Source organism: Terrapene carolina, unplaced genomic scaffold, assembly GCF_002925995.2.
Source record: "Terrapene carolina triunguis isolate 2854851 unplaced genomic scaffold, T_m_triunguis-2.0 Scaffold88, whole genome shotgun sequence".
NCBI classification, from domain to species: domain Eukaryota; kingdom Metazoa; phylum Chordata; order Testudines; family Emydidae; genus Terrapene; species Terrapene triunguis.
Window position 1 is genome coordinate 46,606,551 of NW_020664439.1, and position 13,732 is coordinate 46,620,282.

Genomic DNA, 13,732 nt, shown 5'->3' on the forward strand with positions numbered 1-13,732 from the left:
TCCGTGCTTGTTTCCCGGGCCCAGAATCGCCGTTCAACAAAATCCACATGCCCCATTGCCAACGTCATGTCCTGGGCGCTGGGGCTCGTGGTTTCTGACAGCTCTGTGCCACTCTCCGACTTCAGGCTCTCACGGCGGTGCCGTAGCCTCCTCGCCCGATTTCTCTGCATCTGCCTCAGGGAAAGGTGTATGATAAGCTGCGAGGTGTTGAGAACGGCCACAAGTCCAGCGATGGTCGCAGCGGGATCCATGATCGCAGTGCTGTGGCGTCCGCGCTGTCACTGACCAGAAAAGTGCGCGAACTGATTTCCCGCCGGCGCTTTCATGGAGGGAGGGAGGGCGTTAGTGACGGACGGATGACGACAAATTTTTTTTACCCAGAAGGCATTGGCGGCTCGACCCAGAATTCCGATGGGCAGCGGGGACTGCGGGAACTGTGGGATAGCTGCCCACAGTGCACCGCTTCCAATATCGACGCTCGCCCCGTTAGTGTGGACTCACAAAGTCGAATTACTGTCCTTAGTGTGTCCTTAGTGTGGACACACACGTTCGACTTTGCAATATCGATTCCACATATTCGATTTAAGTAAAATCGAATTACCCTCGTAGTGTAGACATACCCTAAGTGTCCCATAACACCTCTCATTAGCTGAAATTGACTTTGGCTTAAGTAGATGCGAAAACTGTCTGGATCAGGACATGTGAGCATTGCCTCATAGCTACTGTGTCAAGCCTGTTTATCCTGGTACAGGCGGAAAGGGTGTCTTCACACCCCTTAAGACCTGGAATGCATGTGGTCAGAAGAACAAAAGATACACTGTGGTACCAGGAACAAACAAGGTGAAAAGCTGATTAATGAAATCCAGTTTCAGGTGATGTATGTACTAGCTTTTACTGGTAAATAAGTCGGGTATAAAAAGATGGCTTTAGGGCTGTCACTTTGGGGAACACACCTGGCACGGAGCTGCTCTGCGGAGACTGGTATCGTAGAGAACCTTTGCCCTAGACCATATTAATAAACCTGAGTGACATTGATTATTTAGTCTCTTGAGTATATTTCATAATGAACCAAAGGGGGGTGAAGCAACTGACTAGACAATTTACCCACAGTTCTAAGGATTCTTTTGTAGCCTGGATCCAGTGGTTCCTCTCCCTTGGCTGGGGGTGGGGGGGGGCATAGGCTCACCCATCACAGTACCAACTTCTGCACCAAATGAGGCAGGGGCTTCTCAGGCCTGCCTCGTTCCCAAGAACCACCTCTCTTGTGCACTGAAAGACGCAGAGGTCCTGGGGAAAAGATAGTGCCCGATCATGTAAATGACCTTATCAGAATTCATAGGCACAAGGGAGCTGGATTAAAGCTGCACGGGCGACCTTAGTGCGGGCATTTCCGGAATTCAGGATGTTGCCGTCTTAATGTTTCGAAACGCCCGCTCTGTCCATCTCTCTCTTGTGTCCAAGGGGCAGCGCTGACTCGGCTCAAGGAGGTGTTGGAGTTACACACATCGGATGGGCACAGATAATCCTCACTTGTAACCATTCCCTGCCACAGGCAATCAGAGATGCTGCTGCGTGGCCTTGCTTAGTGCAACTGTGCGACGCTCCCACAAGGTGCTCTTCCGGTGAGTTTCCTGCCCCCCCTCCCCCCCCCGCAAGCCCCCATTCCCACCCCTCTGTTAGGCTGGGTATGAAAGGGAATCTCTGTCCTGAACCCAGAGGAGAGAGGCATCAACCAAAGCGTTGCACTGAGCCTGTGCCTGCAGATGGCGCCCTGCGCCCTTAGCCTGCGATTTTATTCCTCCCAGACAACACTTTGAACCACCTATTGCCTTTGGGCTACAATGATTGACTCAGGGACAGACGTAACCTAGAGAAGCCTGGTTGGGTTAAATCTCCGTCGGGGGTGTGTGCTGTTGAAGGGCAAGGCAATGAATCTTCCTTCTCTCGTCTCAGTTTTGCCCCTTCTGCCCAACCGACCCCTCCCAACCAAAGCCAAATCGAAATTAATAAAATCGAAACAAATGTCAACCCTACCCCTGAGTTTTTACCCTGAAAAGGGAGACGTGCCATAAAATCCACTCTGGACTTTGCTATGGCTATTGATGGTACTTGGAAAGTGATCGGATGCTGCGCTGGTGGGCAGTAGTATAAAACTCTATTAGATAGATGGAGCCTCAGAAATATTCCTCGGGCCTTGCACAGAATCCAGCCTGAAGCAAATGAATCTGCATTGAATCAAACATATGGCTGGTCTCATTTAAAGGCAACCGAAATCTCATCTGGGCAACCATGGGAGAGTCCCGAGCTCCGTGCTCCTCTGTATTTTACCTACTAGCCAGCTAAGATATTTGAAAATTTCTGCTGGGCTCTTTCAGCGGTGAGAAAGTTGCTGTGACTGAGAGTTAATTATTCTGCTTGCTTTATATTAAACCCAGCGCACACCGCTGGGCATTCGAATGAAGTTGAATTCTTTTGTAGCTCTGTCTTTCAAGCCAAAGTGGCTTTTTGGCTGCTAAAAAGCGGCCAGGGACTTCCCACCAGGCCTGTGTTTGTTTACGCTGTTTCTTAGCTATTGAACTTTGAAAATACACATCCAGTGAAACATAACGGGCCAAAGTAACCCCTGATGAAAGGCCACTGGTGCCAACGATTTCAGCTATTCCACTGCGACCGAGGGCACAAGCCAGCCCTGTGTTTTCTGAGGGTTTTTTTTAGGGAGGAGCAGCTGTGTTCCTTGTTTCCACGAATAACGTGGTTCCCGTTGCGTTTGCGGGTGTGACTCGATGCCTCCTGCCAGCTCTTGCCACATGCACACTCACACCCTCTGTCTCACACACGGGCACGTTGTTCATGTACGTGCAGATGAGACCGAAATGAAATGACACACTAAGAGCTCTGACGTGGGCCCCATGCACCTGAGGCCCCTCTGACTTTAGGAGCCTCCCCAAGGTTCCTCAGCGGAAGGAGGGGCTTGGAGCGGGTGCTGATTTCAGCCACGCTCACCTTCCATCCCCTCCTTTGCTGCACCAGGCACAGGTGGTGACCAAACGCCCCACTCCACCATTTGCGCTCGAGTCTTCATTCCCACTGGCAGGGAACGGCCAGGAAAGCGCCACTCCCCAAACCAGGGATTTGGCTGCTGGAACAATGTCTGGGACTGAACGGCTCGGGAGGCCAGGCCTGGCCAACCCCCTCACCCAGAACAATGCCGGGTGCTGTGCCCGAGATGCTCCATTCCAGTCAATAGGAGAGGGACTTCCACAGTCCCCAGGCAAAGCAGACTGTCCAGGGGTTCTCTCCAGCTCCGATGTTGGGGGGTTTGTGCTGCATCCCTTCCCCCCCTTCTGAGGGGAGAGTGTGTGTGTGTGTGTGTGTGCGTGGGTATGATAGCATTGCCCAGCGCTAGTTGTGATGCCCCTTGTCTCTGTTGGGAATGCTCTGTCTGTTCCAAAGAAACACACTGACTGTTGGTTTCCATTGTGCGCCAGCCCCGAGTCTAATCACGCCGTGCCTAATGGCATTCCTGGGACGGATGCTATAGAAACGTACCGGGCCTCATGTTCTTTGCTAAAAAAACATTTCTTCAAATAAAAAGGAGATTCTTAAAAACCTCTTGTTGTTGTAGCTTCTCTGCTACAGACTCCTGGTGTGACCTTGGCATGTCACTTACTCTCTCTGGGGAAAGGAGGATGAAGATCATTGTTTTGTCCCACTCTTTGTCTGTCTAGACTGTAAGCTCTTCAGGACGGGGCCTGGCTCTCGCTACGTGTTTGGACAGTTCCCAGCACAAACTGGAATACAGATGATACAATTCTGAACTCAGCAGCAACCTAATCTACCCTCACAGTGGTTTTCTGTCTAATTTAATCGCTCTGTCAGTAGGCATTTTTAGGGCAGTATCTTTGTGCCATTGACTTCATCTGAGTAACTCCGTTTTTACCCTGGTGTCCATGAGATCAGAATCTGGCTCTAAGTCCTTCCAACTCCCCCTTTGAAGACGCAACTCCCTTTGGTAAACGTCCCAGGAAAGGAATTTGGTTTCTTTTGAAGTAAAGCTTCCGTCCCCTCCTGCTCAAGAATCTCCCTTAGTCATTCTCCTTTCTTCTTCCTTGACTGAGTTTACAGAATAATCGATCAGTGAAAGGAATTCGTTGCAGGCTCAGGTACTGCGGCTGGATAACGGCTAAGGTGACCAGATGTCCCGATTTTAGAGGGTCAGTCCCGATTTTTGGGTCTTTTTCTTATATAGCCTCCTATTACCCCCCATCCCCGTCCCAATTTTTCACACTTGCTGTCTGGTCACCCTAATTAACGGCTGGCTTACTGATCACTAGGCATTACGAGAAATAATTAGATCAGAGTTTAAAAAATAATATTATTGAGCAGTTATATTTTTGGAGCACAGGGCAAGCATTCCTGGGCCATTGTTACCTCCATTTTGCAGATGGAGAAACCGAGGCACGCAGCGGTAATGTGTAGCACAGAAAGGCTGGGATTCAGTCTCAGTTCTTGGTGGAGGTGGAGCTCCAGAGCTGAATTTTGCAGCAGAGCCATGCTGTTACCTAGCTCCTCTGTGATGGCCGAGGAACACAGAGTTACAGCTTGTGTGTGTGTGTGCGTTTGTGTGTGTGTGTGTGTGTGTGTGTGTGTGTGTGTGTGTGTAAGGGTCAGTTACTGCAGCTGGGGACCAGCTGGCCATTCCCCCCAGGCCAGCAGCATGGCAGGGTGGGATAGCAAGCGCACACTGAGGTTCTCCTCCTGAGGCTAGGTCTGGAGTAGCCCACCATAGTGCCCTGTATCCCAGCTTCTCTGGGCCAATATTCTCTAGCAAGCCGGGGGGCCCCCCGGCAGTTTTGGCGTGGTGCGCACCGCTGACCCATTTTCCCTTACATGTCCTTGTTGTAGCCGGTCTAGAGGCTGTCACTGAGTGAGTCCGGTGGGCAGAACATAGGGGCCTGCCCGTGGTACGCACCGTGCATAGGACGTGTACAGTTGCGGGTGCCTGACCCCTTGTTGGTCACGGGGTCAGCGCGTGGACATGCGCCATCCCAGTGACCTTGTCCTCGTCCTTGGACGCAGCAGCCAGACTCGGCCTGCCTCGTGCTCTCCGCAGACTCAGCCGGCCTCTGGCTGCAGAACAGGGCGTGCGCCACCGACAGGTCGAGAGGTGCCAGCAAAGGTGGCGTCCGTCATTGCTTTTTCTGTTCTCTGCGCCCTGTTTTCTAGCCCTCCGCTGCAAGGATCAGCTGCTGGGCGAGCACAGAGGGGCCAAAGCCCAGCACAGCACCTCCGTGCATTTAATGAACAGGATCCTTAGGAGCCTTTGCTGCAGGGATTTGGGGAGATATGGGGCCTGATTCTGCTCTCGCTCACCCCAGGGGAAAGCCCGTACCAGTGAGATCAGGGTCAGGGCCAGGACATTTGGCTCCCGACTCAGAGCTCAGACCCAGGGTTCTGCTTCAGCCCCATCTCTCCTGTGTCACAGACCTGAGTGAGTGTTGTAAAGGTGGGGGGGGTGAGTCTCACCTGGCTTGGGGTTTTGCCTGGCTGAGCTGAGATCTCTCACCCCACAACAGGTCACCCCATTCTTCCCTTCCACTGTCTTTTCTGGGAAGTAACCCAGTGGCCTTCTACCTGCCATCCCCCCCATGCCCCCGATATCTCCCCCATCCTGCCTTCCTCAGGGGAGAAAGACAGCCAGTAAGGTTGTATCACCAGGGTCTCCCTGAGGTCAGTGTCCGGCCCACTCCCCATTCTATGGCAGAGAGCTGACCCCTCAACTCAAGCCATGGCCAGGAAGTAGAGGCCCTGGTTGGTTTTCAGCTAGTTTGATGTGAAATGTACTTTTCTGGGACGGTAGCTGCTTGCTACTTGCCCAGCCACATTGTTAATTTCTGTTATTCTCTCTGTTCTCAGCCGATGTGCAGCTACCTCCCCGCTGGCTGCCGAGTGCTTCTTTAAGGCTGTTACAAGGTTATAAATAATCAAACTGCAAGGCGCAAGCCATAGTCATTTTTAACAAACCCTGTTCACCTGCAGTTGTAGAGGCCTGCTTCCGATCTTCCTTCCTGAGCAATGCTAGAAGAGCAATAGCTAAACGGCGGCCCTTACGGTAGCTCAAAGGCAAGAGAGAATACGAGCCCAAGTATTACACGGGTCGCGTTGGAGTGCTGCACATGCGCTGTGTTTCCCATATGTTGCATACATCTTCTATGTGCTTGACGTGTTTTTTGCATGTGTTACATGTTGCATCTTGCAAGGATCATTGTGTGTTTGGCTTGCCCGCTGTGGACTGACTGAGTCGACCGGGTCTGGTGGACCTTTCAGACCATGCCAACGAAGCCAGGAAAAGCCGACGCTGAAGCTGTCAGAGTTGACAGAATGGGGAGCTTTATTACGTGATCATTGCAGCCTTTTGGTACCTGACTGGTGAGCATCACCCAGCAGGAGCCCTGGTGACCTAGGGCCTGATTCAAAGCCCACTGAAATTTGCGTCTGTCTGTTGAGTTCAGTGGGCTTTGGATCGATCCTGTGGGCACCGGTTGTCTCAGCATCACCTTATTTTAACAGGCTTTAATTAGAGTATCAGACAGGTAACTCCTCAAGTGCAAATGCTAAATGCCACCGGCAGGCCTGTGTATTCCAGTAGGCAGTGGGTCTGACCCGGCTGCTGCTCTGTTCAGGGGGGCAGAATCAGGGCATAGATTTGGACAAAGTTCCGCTCGCTGTAACCCCCCCCCCTTTCCTTGGTATGAATATTGGGTGTTGAAAGAATAACGTGGTTTAACCTGTGGGTTACTGAGACGCAGCTGCCTGCTAGAGACAACAAAGTCATTGGGAAAGGGAATGGAGACGTTAGAGCCAAATTTAGAGCCCATCTAACAATCATGGGTTGTACGCTGAGGAAAGAACTTGAAACATCCAAGGGTCCAGGACCCTTTTGCTTTGGCGGATCCTGAATTTGGAGCGGCTGCATGTTTTGAAAGACATTCTTCTGCCTAGGTAAAAATTCACCCCTGGGCAGAGCCGGACATGCCACCTAAGTCCCACTTATGACTTAAATGTGATATAGATCTTGTGTTGGCTTTACACAGAGGGGTGAATTTCATCCACTCTATTCCCAGAAGCAGAGAAGGAGTATCTTTCTCAGGCTTGTGTCTGTAATTTTCACTCCATGCATCTGAAGAAATGGTTTTTTACCCACGAAAGCTTATGCCCAAATAAATCTGTTAGTCTTTAAGGTGCCACCGGACTCCTCGTGGTTTTTGTGGATACAGACTAACACGGCTACCCCCTGATACTATCTTTTTCAGGGTTGATCCTGGAAATATTACTGGGCGTAGTACACCTCTTCCCCAATATAACACGACCCGATATAACATGAATTCGGGTATAATACGGTAACGCAGCGCTCCGGGGAGGGCGGGGCTGCGCACTCTGGCGGATCAAAGCAAGTTGGATATAATGCGGTTTCACCTATAATGCAGTAAGATTTTTTGGCTCCCGAGGACAGCGTTATATCGGGGTAGAGGTGTACTTTGAATGCTCCCATTAGCATCACAGTAGGGAATACTTAAGTATTTGCAGCATTGGGCCCTTTGCTTGCATACCATAGGCTGCCAATTAATTAGAAGCACTTTACAAATATTCAATGGTCTTAAAAATAATTATTTGGTTTCAGGAGCAAACTTTCCTTTGCAGTGTTTCATAACAGAGAAGTTTTGCAAACCCCCAGCTTTTTTTAAAAAAAAAAAGTCTCATGGGCTTTGTAAAACCCCAAACTCTGGCAGGGTTCCCCCCAGTCTAAATCATTAGTATTGATTATGGCATCAGGTTTATCCTGTCCTTTCCTGGTAAGTGCACAGTTACAAGGAATTGCAGAGCTGTCCGTGCGTGGCTGTCAGTGCCTGGAAACCAAAGGGAAATTGACTTCTCCCTGCAGGATTGGCTGCAGAGATGGGCTCAGGTCACAGGTCAGTTCAGGTAGGTGCAGGAATCCAGTCTAGGCCTTTCTTGCCACTATATGCTGAGGGAATTTACACTCTGAGGCAACCAAGGCATCTCCCTGAGGTGGCTTTTTTGGCAGAAATTGGAACGACCCATTTATGTATCACCAACTTCACTGTCTGCTGCAGAACTGGCAAACTTGCTGCACCTCCCAGCTGTTCTCACCTAGCCGGGGTTGTGAGCAGGCCAGAGAATTCAATATTTCACCCCAGTGACCTGCTTAATCCAGGCCAAGCTCTTGGACACGCTGGAGTACACTCCATATCGATCGTTCTGCCCGCATCCATCTCCCCAGGACACCGTGCCAATCAGCTGCCAGTGGTTATTCTGGTTGCTTAATGTGACCATGGGCCCCCCTGAATCTCCGCTACAAGCGTCTTTTCCTCCTGCGGGAAGAAGAGAAGGTTGGTCATTTCTGGGGCACCCAAGGGACCCAAACGTGCTGCAGACTTTGCAAATTGCTACTTCAAAGTTACCGACAGGGTTAGCCGCGTGCCCCCACTAAAATGCAGCCACCTCTGAGTGGCAAACTTGGCAACTCTTTACCAGCGCACAGCAAGGCTGAGAAGCGATTTAAGACAGGAAGGGAGGAAGAATTCTGGACCTAGTTGAAACTAAAGGAGAAATAGAGGGAGGCAGAATGACCCAACCTAAAATTTGGCCAGGACATCTGATATGGAAAGTGGTGTAGAACTTTTAGTGACTACATGTGGCCAGGACCTTGGTTTGATGTTTCATGCAAAGTAGGGTGACCAGATGTCCCAAATTTATAAGGACAGTCCTGATGTTTGGGGCTTTGTCTTATATAAGCACCTATTACTTCCCACCCCGTCCTGATTTTTCACACTTGGTATCTGGTCACCCCAATCCAAAGACATCCAGCCCAGGAGAAAATATGGGTTAACTTCTCAAGCTGGTTTCAAGGAGATGTGAAAACCAGATGTTAAGATGTGACCACATCTTATCAGGAAACAGGACCTGGCATTGTCTTGGCGAATCTATCTGTCCGGAACCAAACCGGATGCTGCGTCCCCTTTGATTCCCTTGCAGGAGCTGCATGGAGTAAACCTCTGTCCATAGCCCATCCCCACTGCAGAACTTCCCAGAGTTCATGGCTGTAAGGCCAGACGGTGAACATCCGTTCTGATGTCCCGTCCAACGCAGGCCAGGGCAGCTCACCCAGGAATTCCTGACAACAGCCCAATAACTTTTGGTTGCATTAGATCAGAGATTTTCAAAGTGTGGGGCATGACCCCATCGAAGGTGTAAGGGGGAGGGATAGCTCAGTGGTTTGAGCATTGTCCTGCTAAACCCAGGGTTGTGAGTTCAATCTTTGAGGGGGCCATTTAGGGATCTGGGGCAAAAATCTGTCAGGGATGGTACTTGGTCCTGTTGTGAAGGCAGCAGACTAGACTCAAGGTCCCTTCTAGTTCTACACTTCTATGATTTTATGACCGGACAGGGCTGCGCTGAAGGGTCAGAATCAGCAGAGGGATCTGTCCGGATGGGAAGCAGGAGGGGCTCCGTATAGGCAGTCTCGCCTGCCAGGATCAGGCTCCCTGCCCATCTTGCTCCCCCACGGCTGCAGCCACAAAGTGCAGTCACCCTCCTCTTCTGGAAAGGCAGACACAGACTCTGAGTGGGGGGCTGCAGGCTGCACCCTGGGAGTACTGCTCTTTCCCTGCCAGACAGAGCCCCCTGCTGGCCCCAGCCCTTCAGCACAGCCTCAGGGCACAGAGCCCCATCCGTGTCCCCTGACTGATAGGGCTTGTGCAGGGGAAGCAGACGGGGCCATGCTGATGGGTCACACCACAGGGTGGGTCAGCACAAGGGCTGTGCATCTCTTCAATCCACTGTAAGCTCTGCTGGGTGGCGCGTAAGCCTCGAGCTGGCCTCTGCACAGGGTGACGTGCCCCCTGCCCCCTCTTCAGATGAGGAGTTGGTAAAGATCTGTGACCCCCTTCGCGTTCACCCCCTAGCCAGGTGTCTAACAGGCAGCCTGAGGGTGAGACCTTCCCGCTGGGGCGGATGGAAGGACACCCTGGCACCAAAGCTGGTTTGGATAGACGGGAGCTGCACCTTCTTTCTCTCCAGCGCAGATCATATCATCCGTCACCTTTTTCTTCAGCCTCCCATAGGCTTCCTGGCACAATGCGTGGTCAGTGAGTGGGATCTCAATCTGCAAGACAGGAAAAACAGTTAGTTACCAGGTGCCCATTGACTAGCGGCGGCCCCTGCTGTACCTACGCAGGCTTGGAAGGATCAGATTTGTAGTGGTAAATGTCACTAAATCTCACACACCGTACTCTGTAGACACACAAACCGCACACACACAAACCAACGGAAAAATATTTCCGTCGAGAGCAACTGAAATTCACACGTGGCCCAAGTCAGAAAAATGCTGCTTGAGAACTTGTGAGCGTTTGAGTCGAGGCTAAAATGTTGACATCTGATGGTCGCAGTTTGCATCGTAATGGTTTATAAAGCTTTCACTTTTGGAATCTCAGCCTCAACGGGCATGAAATAATTGTCTGAGCCCCACCTTTGCCTGAACGGCCCAGGATTTCCCACACCCGTGAATATTTAAATTGATAAAAATTGAAAAAAAAAAGCGTATAAATAAACACCGATATTATCCACTGAAATGATAAAGAAAACACAAATTGAGTTCTGCAAGCACCTCCCCCACCTTCTCTTTCTAATATCCTGGGACTGACACAGCTACAACTACAGAAGCCCAAACATCCTTTATTCTTTGTTATACGCACCCTTGGCTGGGGGTCGGAAACAGGGATTGAACCTGGAACATCTAGATCCCAAAGCAAAAGTGTCTAGTGCTTGAGCCAAAGGAGCCTTCCCCCCGTACTCAACGCTGTAGCAGGTTTCTTAATTGCTACGTGGCCAAGCCGCTGTCAGAGGGGTCAGACCACCACGACAAGCCGGCGTGGGGCATACACCTGTAACCACATCAGTTAACCTATAGAAATCAGAGATGGAGAAGACCCAGCTCCTTGCGTATACTGAAAGCTTCCTCATCATGTCCTACTAGAAGAGGGCAGGTGTGGGCGTTCACGCCGAATGCCTTCACGCAAAGGGTCTAATCCTGCCCTCAGATACATGTCTGCAGTTCCCGTTCACACCACAGAGTCTGGCCCAAAGTGCGATGGAACGGGGAGCCAGCTGGAAAAGCCGCCGGCGTGAGTAAATCCAGTGATGGAAGGGACGAACACAGCTTAGGAACAGGAAGGGACATGAGGACACAGCTGCTCTCGCTAAGCAGAGGTGGTGGGATGAGGAGGTGGACGTGGGGCTCCGAGGTGCCAGATGATTATGGGCTCTCCCAATATTTGCCAAAAGGTGTAATAAACCCTCCCGGATCTGGTCTCCACTGCATTGCTCCCTGCCCCCATCACCCCACCAGTGCCGCAGCCTCATCCACGCACTTGTCTGCTTCTCCCACACACCTCGTTGCACCTTCTTCCATGCTGCCCTCCGAGAACTGATCTGCAAGGCCACCAACATGGCCTCCTTTCAGACCCACCCCTACCACGATGCCTACAAGTAACTGGCCCGCTAACCATGGATAGGTTGAGGGCGGCTGTGTATTTTTTTCTAAAACACACACACACGCTACCTGTCCTTGATTGTCTCCCGCGCTCTTCTTGACTTTGTAGGTTTTGTCTACACTGCAATCCCAAGTGTGACTCCAGATCAGGTAGACAGACCCATGCTAGCTTGACCCATGCTAGCCTGGTGAAAAATATCAGTGTAGATGCAGCAGCGTAGGCTGCAGCGTGAGCTGTGTGAGCATGCCAGAAACCCTGGGAACATGCTCACATTGCTGAATTCAAACAGGAGTTATTGGTGGGACGTCCGAGGGCCTGTGTTATACAGGAGGTTTGACTAAGTGATGACAGGGGTTTCTTCAGGCCTTGAAATCTAATCAGTGAGTGCACTCACACCTCAGATTGCTGTGGAGACATGCCGTTAGATTTTTAAGCTCTTCAAGGCAAGGACCACGTGTTCCTGTGTATGTGGACAGCCCTTGACCACGTTGTGGGCACCACCATCATCCAAACAAATAATAATTATGCTCCATGGGCTACACTGGCACCATGAGATCTGCCTGTAGGTCCCCCAGCACCTCCGGTTGGGGTTTGTCTGGGAAAAGGATGACTAGGACGAGCCATCTGGGCTGACCCGCAAACTAAGATCACACTGAAGCAACAGGTGAGGCCTGGTGGGGCTAGAGTTAGTAGAATATACCATGTTCCCATTTGATGCAGCGTTCATGAACAGCTTGTTGTAAAGGGAGAGAAAGCCGAGCCATTTGGATTCTATTAGCACAGCTGATACTACACGTCTCCAGTTGATGCTGAAGATTTGACCTGCTTCTCCTTTGGACTCTGCTGCTGGCAGCCTCGTCCGCAATCGATGTCTTTCAAAGCCCCCGACGCCTCATAGCCGAGTGAAGCGGTTGAGCAAAGCGCTCATATTTGCTCATTGCTCAACACGTGTCTGTTGGTTTCTCCCAGGTCGCCGGCCGCAGGCAGTGATTTTGGGGAAATGATGCTAGGCCGAGAGGTGGGTTTACTCACGTTCAAGGCCCTGGTGGCTGTTTGACTGCAGTGGTGTACACAACAGGCATGGAGTTTGGAGCCACTCTGGCTTTCGACAGATGCATTTTTCTGCAGAGTTTTCCAGGCAGGGCACTACCAGGATTCCAGCAGCCCTTGCACTGCATCGACGGCGGCGCTTCCGGCCGTGTCCGTGGTGCTGCTCAGCTCACAGCGCTGGACAAACCGAATTCTCACTCGGCTGCTGAGAAGGAGGCCAGCACCAGCATCCTCGTTTTACAGCGGCGGTAGCTGAGGCACACAGAGGGGAAGTGACATGCCCGAGGTCACCGAGGAGGCCGGTGTCAGAGGCAGGACGCTGGACCCCCATCCCTGTGCTCAGGCCCCTAGATCCTGGTATTCTCAGGTTAATAATTCTCACCTCCATCAGGGCTTCAGGGCGTTTTTTCAAGAATTCCTTCCCCCATCCGCTGACAATGACCATGGCATCTGAAAGCAAAATCAAGAAGAGTTTGCTAGCGAAGGGATACTCGGGTGTGGGAAGAGGATTCTGCTATTAACTGGACCCTGCTGAACATGGCAGTGAATCAGACTATGTGAAGCCATTCTTTCACTACCCCAGAACTGGCCTGTGCCCAGGCAACTGTTAGTTCCCTCGAAGCAGATTTTGTATCCAACGTGCCTGGTTTGTTTTACAAGAGGAGTCCAGGGCAGGCGTATAAATTCCTTTCATGTAGCCCGCTGCATCGTTAATCCTTAAAAGTGCATCCTTCCACTTAGCTGCTCTGATATTGGCCTGAGGCACTGATCCTAGCTTGTAAGTCCCCTCTTCCAAAACTAGGTGCAGTGAGGGTCACAAGCAAAGCAGGTCTCGGGAGGGACGGCTGCCTGGGGAGATGTGGGGCTCACACACATGGCGAGCGGTTCTTGAGACAGTCTGTGTCTGACTGTCTCAGGCAGTGGAGATGCCTTTTGGAACAGTCCTCTGTCCCCTTTGCCCAGAGACAACGGGATAAAGAACATAGGAGCCGGGAGAACCAGAGAGAAAGGAAAAACTCTGGGGGTTGGATCAAAGAATCACATGGGTCAGAGCTGGGCACCTCTAGGTCATTTAGTCCATCCTGATCCCAAGTCAAGCTTGTCCCTAT